Genomic DNA, 6,794 nt, shown 5'->3' on the forward strand with positions numbered 1-6,794 from the left:
TGAGGATGCATTTATAAGGAGCCTGGAAAATGCATTTTCAAGTTGTCAATTCTTATGAGAAACACAAACATTGAACTTCTTTAAAAAAAACCAGAAACTAATATCTTTAATTGTGTAGCATCACATTGTCTCCTCAAATTAAAAAATCTCATGCAGAATTATATAAATTACTGTCTATCCATGTATTTTGTATCTATCTCTAGATCATAAATGTGGATCTATCTCTATGTCATAAATGGTCCCGAAGAAGGAAAAGTTTTCTGAAAGTTGAAACTTCTATTCTTCCTTTGCTTGGCAAATCTGTTTGTCTAAGCCTCACATATAGACGATTCCATTTTATCTTCACTACTGTGCAAACCAGTGAGATGTAATGTTCTAAGTTCAGTATTTGAAATGAAATTATTTGAATTCATGGATATTAATCTCTCCCCCCCTTTACTCCCAGTTCTGAATCTTGTCATTAAAAATGATCCCCCCTTTGTAGTCCACAAGTGAATATTTTATAGAAAGGCACGGTTTGAAGACTTCTAAAACCACATCACCCAGGCAGTCTGGCTGTTTCAGGGATTACTTTGAGTAATTTATCAAAGGAAGCCTGCTAAATTTTGAGAGGTGAATATAAGGCCTTACAGGGGAGAAAGCATAAAGGACACAGTCTATCAGTGTGCAAGATAAATTCTATTTGGAGTTAATACAGCTTGTTTATATTGAAATACCAGGAACAGAACAGGAGGCAATTGGTGGTTCCTAGTTCCCGTCCAGGAATTTTGTTTTTAAAGGGCTAATGACTTCCTAGCAATAGAGCCCGAGGGTGCCCACCTCCACCTCCCCCCACCCCTGCCTTAAAGCAGGTGGATAGCTCCTACCAGGAGGGAATGACAACCTTTGATAAATTTAAGGGATTTCAACACAAACCTCCTTAGCTCTAAAGCATTTGAAAATGAAGCTCTTGCCGCAGTCAGTTCCCTTTCTTATGCTCTGGAGTAATTTGAGAAGCGGAAGGCGAGGGGCGAGAGCACCCGCACACACCTGCGGAGAGGCGCAGGGGAAAGGCGTCCCCGGCTATTTCACTGGTGCTGTGCCCAACGGCCAGGGGTGGTTTTGATCGCTGGGCGAAACAAGGCGGCGTTTGGTTGATTTGGGCTTTGGTTTTTTGTTTCTGGCTGCACAGATCAGGAATGCAAATCCCTTCTAAAGTGTACCAATGCACTTGACAATTGTGTGGTTAGTGTCCGGGGGATCTCATCTAGCAGGGGAAGGGTGATGCACCCGAGCGAAGTTTTTCTCAAGGGCAGTTAACCACAGCGGTGGTAGCTGTGGGCCAGGACTTTCTCCTCGGTTTCTGAGTTTTAGATCTGTCATTCTAGGCACCTCTGGACTTAACAAAGTTAGGGATGACTACTTTTTTTTTGTTTTTAAAGGCAGATGTCCTGAATGTGGGTCATGGTGATGTAAAGGGTGGCATCGTCCAGAAGACAGCGTAGAAAGAGGAAGCTTTAGGCAGGATGGAGCAATGAGAACAGCTCGCTCCTCTTGTCTTTCCTTGAAGTTTTTGATGGTAATCTAGGGCAGCCGGGTCCCAACATTAAATGCAAAATAGGAACACAGGACACGGCCAAGTCACAGGCCTGATCATATTAACGCCCTAGGTCAGATGGAGAGAATAATGAATAGGCACGGAGTTCAGTTCGTGGAGGGGAACCTAATTAACCTTGGGAGAGTGAAAGAAAAGTCAGAGATCATGCCTGGGATCGTGGTTTAGGATGCTTATATTTACGTGAATGTGAGTGCATGCGGGTGGGTGGGGGAGGCAGGCAGTAGTCCGCTTCGTGCATTATACTAATATTTTTTTAATCCTGGGGGGGAAAAAAGCAACTGGAGTTTGTGCTTCTTAGGACCATCCAACCACTCAGAATCCCGCGGAGAACTCGGCGGTGGGAGCTCCCGAGCTCTGCCAGGATGTTCTGTGTCTCGGCCTCGGCCTGGGGGGTGGGGGTGGGGGAATCAGCCCTACTAAGGGAGAAGGGGCTGCGGCGTCCCCGCGCCCTGGCCTGACCTCGAGAAGTACTGCTAGGGAACTGGGCGGGATGGGGGTGGAGGCGTTCCCTGCCTCTGAGCCACTGAGCTCCTAGGCAGGTCCTGGCTGCGATCCGGTGGAGGAAGACGAGGGCGAGAAGCGGGAGGCCGGGCCATTGTCCAGGGAGGGCGCATTTTTGTCCGGATGCTGCTGGTTGCTATAGCGAGGAGGGAAATCCAAACAGAAGGGCTCAGTTCGCCTTCTGCGGGCCTGGGAGCAGCGTCCTCTCTTCTCAGCCAAAATAAAAGTGCCGCCCGGGGCCTGGCACCCCTTCCCGGGAGGGCTGACCGCAGGCTCGAGGAGAGGGGCCCGAAGGATCCGGGGACCGAGCCAGGGGAGGGGGTATCCAGCCCCGCAGGGAACGGCCAAACAGGCTACTGTTGGAGCGGGCGGAATGCACCAGCCACAACTCTCTCTCCCTCTCTCCCTCTGCCCTCCTCCCCCCACTCGCTCGCACCCGAGGTGACGTCTTTTATTTAGGAAAAAACCTCACAACCTCCAATTCCTGTGACTTTCCCAGTGGGTGAAACCCCCTCTTCGCCGGGGGATGGCCACGTTTGGGCGCTGGGAGCGCCGTCGGTGGAGAACGACCTGCGCGCTGCACGACCCTGTGCCGGGAAGGAGCGACAATACCAGCAGCAGGGAGACCTGTTTGTTAGAAGTTTAAAAATCACTCAAAGGGAAATTTCACTAGAAAGGCGTGGGGGAGTGGATGAGAAAATTTTCACATTTAAAAAAGACTTTTATTTTGCAGTAGTGTGTGTGGGTTTTTTTTTTTTTTTAAACGTCTTGCTATTCAACTTTGAAAACTGTGTTGAGGAAAGGTTACAATAAAAGGCTCTTTATGGCTTATAATTTCTCCCCAACAGTACAGCTCAGAATAGCTATGGGAAGCTATATAGTTAATGGTGTGATGGTATCTTTAGGAAATTTTGAGTTGGTATATTTAAAATGGAGGATATTAATATACTCTAGGTCAGGTAAAAAGTTAGGCTATTATTTGTGGGAACAAATTGTCTACACCAGAAGGGCACAGGATAGTAGGGACTTTAAAAAATTAATTCTCTTACTCTCCTGCGACTTTTAAATGTCTCTCCTCTCTCTTTCTTTTTTAAAAATTTATTTTCCGGTCTCTTTTCTCTGTTTGTCTGTCTCTTGCCTAGAAGCTGCCTGAAAAACTAGAGAGAAAACTTATTTGACCAGAGGAAGCCATTTGAAAGGCATAGTCAAGAGCTTTTTGCCTCCCTCCTCCATTTAAAATATATCCTTTCCTTCCCAGTGACAAGTCCTTAAAAAAAAAAAAAGTTCACACAACTTTGTAAGAAGTTCCTTAATTCATAATAACATTCACATTTTTTAAAATGCTTGAAAGAAATCATGTTAATGAAGAGAACATTTGCAGTAATTTGGTGATAATTATCAGAATCACCACATATTCGCAGAGGCTTGAACAATACGTGTTCAGAGAAAAGCAAAACACATTATTTTAATAGTCTGATATGCAAACTATGGACCGTTCAATTATGTGGCTTAATAATGCATACATGATGTGATCTTGTTATTGGGATGGGAAGGTCCGCGGTGAGTCACTCCTAAGACCAAGTGTGCTTTCACATCCAGTAAAATCCATTGCCATGGATCAGGGGCCCCTGCCAAACTGCATTTAAGAGAATAAAAATTAATGACTGAGAATTTGAGCGTTAAATTAACATTAATTATATGACCTGCATGCTGGAAAGATTAAATTTCTTACGCCCTAATTAGATAACGTCTCCTCATATATCAAACAATTTCCATTTTCATTTCCAGGTGTCTGGAAAACAGGGCAAGGTGGGGAGAGGCAGTAGTTGAGGATTTTCCTTCTCTGAGGTCAGAGATGGGGTGTCCAGCCCCGTCTCCACTGCTTTCCTTTTCTTTTCCCCTTGACTTTGCCATGAAAAGCCCTCTGGCTGGAGGTCATATCACAGAGAAGTAAGCTCATTCTCCACTGCCAGTGGTAGTTGGAGAGCAGGGAGCTTGGTGGGCGGTCCCCAAAGAGACCTGGAGCATTCAAGGGACCCCTTGCAGCTGTCCCAAAGAAGGCTGGGCCACCCGTCAGTCTCAGGCCAGGAAAACTAGGTGGTAAGTTCGTGGCAGGGATGCAGAAGAAAGGAGAGTCCCATCAAAATGTACCCCTGACCCTTTTAGAACAGAAACGTCTGAGCTAGAAGGGCAAGGATGCAAGTGATCCTCAATGTTGTGTTTGGAGATTAAAAAAAAAAAAAAGTTTTCTTAAGTGGGGAACAACCAAAGGCCAAGACAATCGTACCCCTTTCCTGAAGAGGTCCATAAGAAGGTTGTCTGCCATCTCCCAGCAGTGCCCTGGTATTTTGAAATCTCACACCATGCCGGCCACAGGCACCCATGACAGCGAGGCTAGCATGGCCTGTTTGACCGTGTCTGGGGCCAACGCAGGGCTGGCCTGGCCCCCAGGTAAAGAGAGAGTCAGGTGTGTGGGTGGGTGTGTCTCCAGTACTTGAAAACCCGTTACCAATGAAGCGGGGGTGGGGGGGTGTGGGGGGGGTGGCAGGGTGGCAGGGAAATGTCAGGATTAGGATAAGCAGTGCCCCCCACCCCCAAGGACAGATGGTCTGTGATGACCAGTCCCTTCCTTCCATTCCCAAAATGCAAGTTGGGGGTCCCAGGACTCCAAAGAAAGCTGCCATGTAGATTTGGTTTGGAAACAATGCACAAAGGCTTAAATTCCCGGGATGAGAATTCGGAGTTTCCTCTCGGATATTTCACGTGGCCCCAGACCTCTCAAGTTTCCTCCTCCCCCTTCCTCCTCGCCTCCTCATCCCTAGGGACAGTAAAGACTGCCGGGACCTTTCGGACAGCTGCCCCGAGCACTGGGCCGGACAAGCTGAGCAAGATTAAAACCTCAAGGCTGCGGATTCTAAGTCACTCAGAATAGAGTTTTCACGTGTCAGTGTTTCCATTCAGCCACTTTCAGGCTTCTGGGGAAAAGGGCAGGCGTGCGTGAGCGCGAGTCTACACGGTCGTAAATAGTGTGTTACGTGCCAGGGGAAGGGGGGTTGTTAGGAAAGTCAGCAGATGCGGGAGGGAGGGGGGCTCGGCCTGCGGGTTCCCCTTCCAACCGAGCCGTCGGGCCGCGGAGGGACGGTCGCGGCGGTAGGGGCTGCGCAGAGAGGGGCGCGTCCCCCGGCCCCCGCAGGGCAGAGGCTCCCGGAGGACCCTGGAAGGGCGGTTCTCTCCCGCGCTCCTGCAGCTCGGGGCCCTCCGGCCGCCCGCCCCACGGCGCCCCTGCGCGCTGCCCAGCGCACGCTCACCCTTGGCAGTTACCTAGAGCTCTCCGAGTCGCCAGAGAAAGCCCAGCTCCCTGGTGGAATGGACCTGAAAGTTAGCCCACCCGCTGTCTGGGGCTCGACCTTGCCTGCCTCAGACCCGCGCCCAACCTGGGGCCCCGGGATTGCGGGGCTCCGAGGCGGGGCTGGGCTCCGAGGCCGGGTGGGGCGCCTGCACCGGGTCCGGTGAGGGCTGGGGACCTCGGGAAAGTCTGGCGGCGTTTAGAACCCGGCATGCTTGCTCCCCTGCTCCCCGCCCACCTGCTGCTCACCGGGGGTGGGGTGGGGGGGCTGGAAGGGAGGGCGTAAGGATACGGGGTAAAGTGGGTGAGGTGAAAGTGAAAACGGGTAAAAGATGGTCCTTCCCGCCTTCCCGAAAATACAGAAATTTCTCTTTTGGCAGAGAAACGTCTCTCCTGGCAGGTCTACAGAATTAGAACGTCGCAGCTGTTGTGGCAAGAACTTCGCAGTCCCGCTACTTGGGCAGGGAGAAGCCTCTGTTCGCTCACCACAGCTCCCTCTTCCCCTCTCCGCGGCGCTTTCGGTTTGAAACGTGTTTCTCCTTGACACAAACCACCCCCCACCCCAGCGTGCTTTTGCTCGAAATGGTTACTCCTTTTAGAAATTGGAAAATCAATACTAGTTTAGCTTCTTCCGCGAGATGATGCACTGTCTAACCTTACAGGGAGGGAAACAGCCGAAGGCAGAGCTCCAGCCTCTGGAGAATTTTACATAGAAATTTACAATGAATGATACTCCTGAGCGCCGCTGAAATATACTTTGGTTAGTAGCATTACTATAAGCCCAAGACACACCTCTTAGGTATGTATTCACTATTTGGTCCTGGTTGAGGTTTGGTTGAATGATGGATCAGGAGCTCGAACTGTGGGTGTTTATTCTTCCTGTTTTCTTAAACCACTTCTTGGATGGTTTCCTGTTAGTTTTCAGATGTCATTTGCAGCACAGACAGATTTCATATGCCTAGTGCAGATTGTCTTCAAAGTTCTAGTTTAAAGAGCATTATGTAAGCCTCTCTCTATTTACATAAGAGCTTTAACTCAAACCTCTCAGAAAACCATTTATTACCAACAGAAACCCATCCAGGGGAGAGGCATAACCGACCTGTATCTTTCTGACACTCTCAAGAACAGCAGTAGTTCATTCATTTTGAAAAAAGAGAAAAGTAGATGTAACAAAGGATTGGAGTATTTTGCATTTTTATTCAGCTTGGTTTTATATCATTTAAGCATTATTCTTAAGCTGCAGGCAGTGCCAGTATTTATAGGATGCACTTTTTCTCTATCCGGTCATTATTTAGGCGAGAGAGCTGGCCCTGTGCCCCTCAAGGGCAATCCTAAATGTGAGAACAGAGA

The sequence above is a fragment of the Meles meles genome, chromosome 5 (assembly GCF_922984935.1).
Source record: "Meles meles chromosome 5, mMelMel3.1 paternal haplotype, whole genome shotgun sequence".
NCBI lineage: Eukaryota > Metazoa > Chordata > Mammalia > Carnivora > Mustelidae > Meles > Meles meles.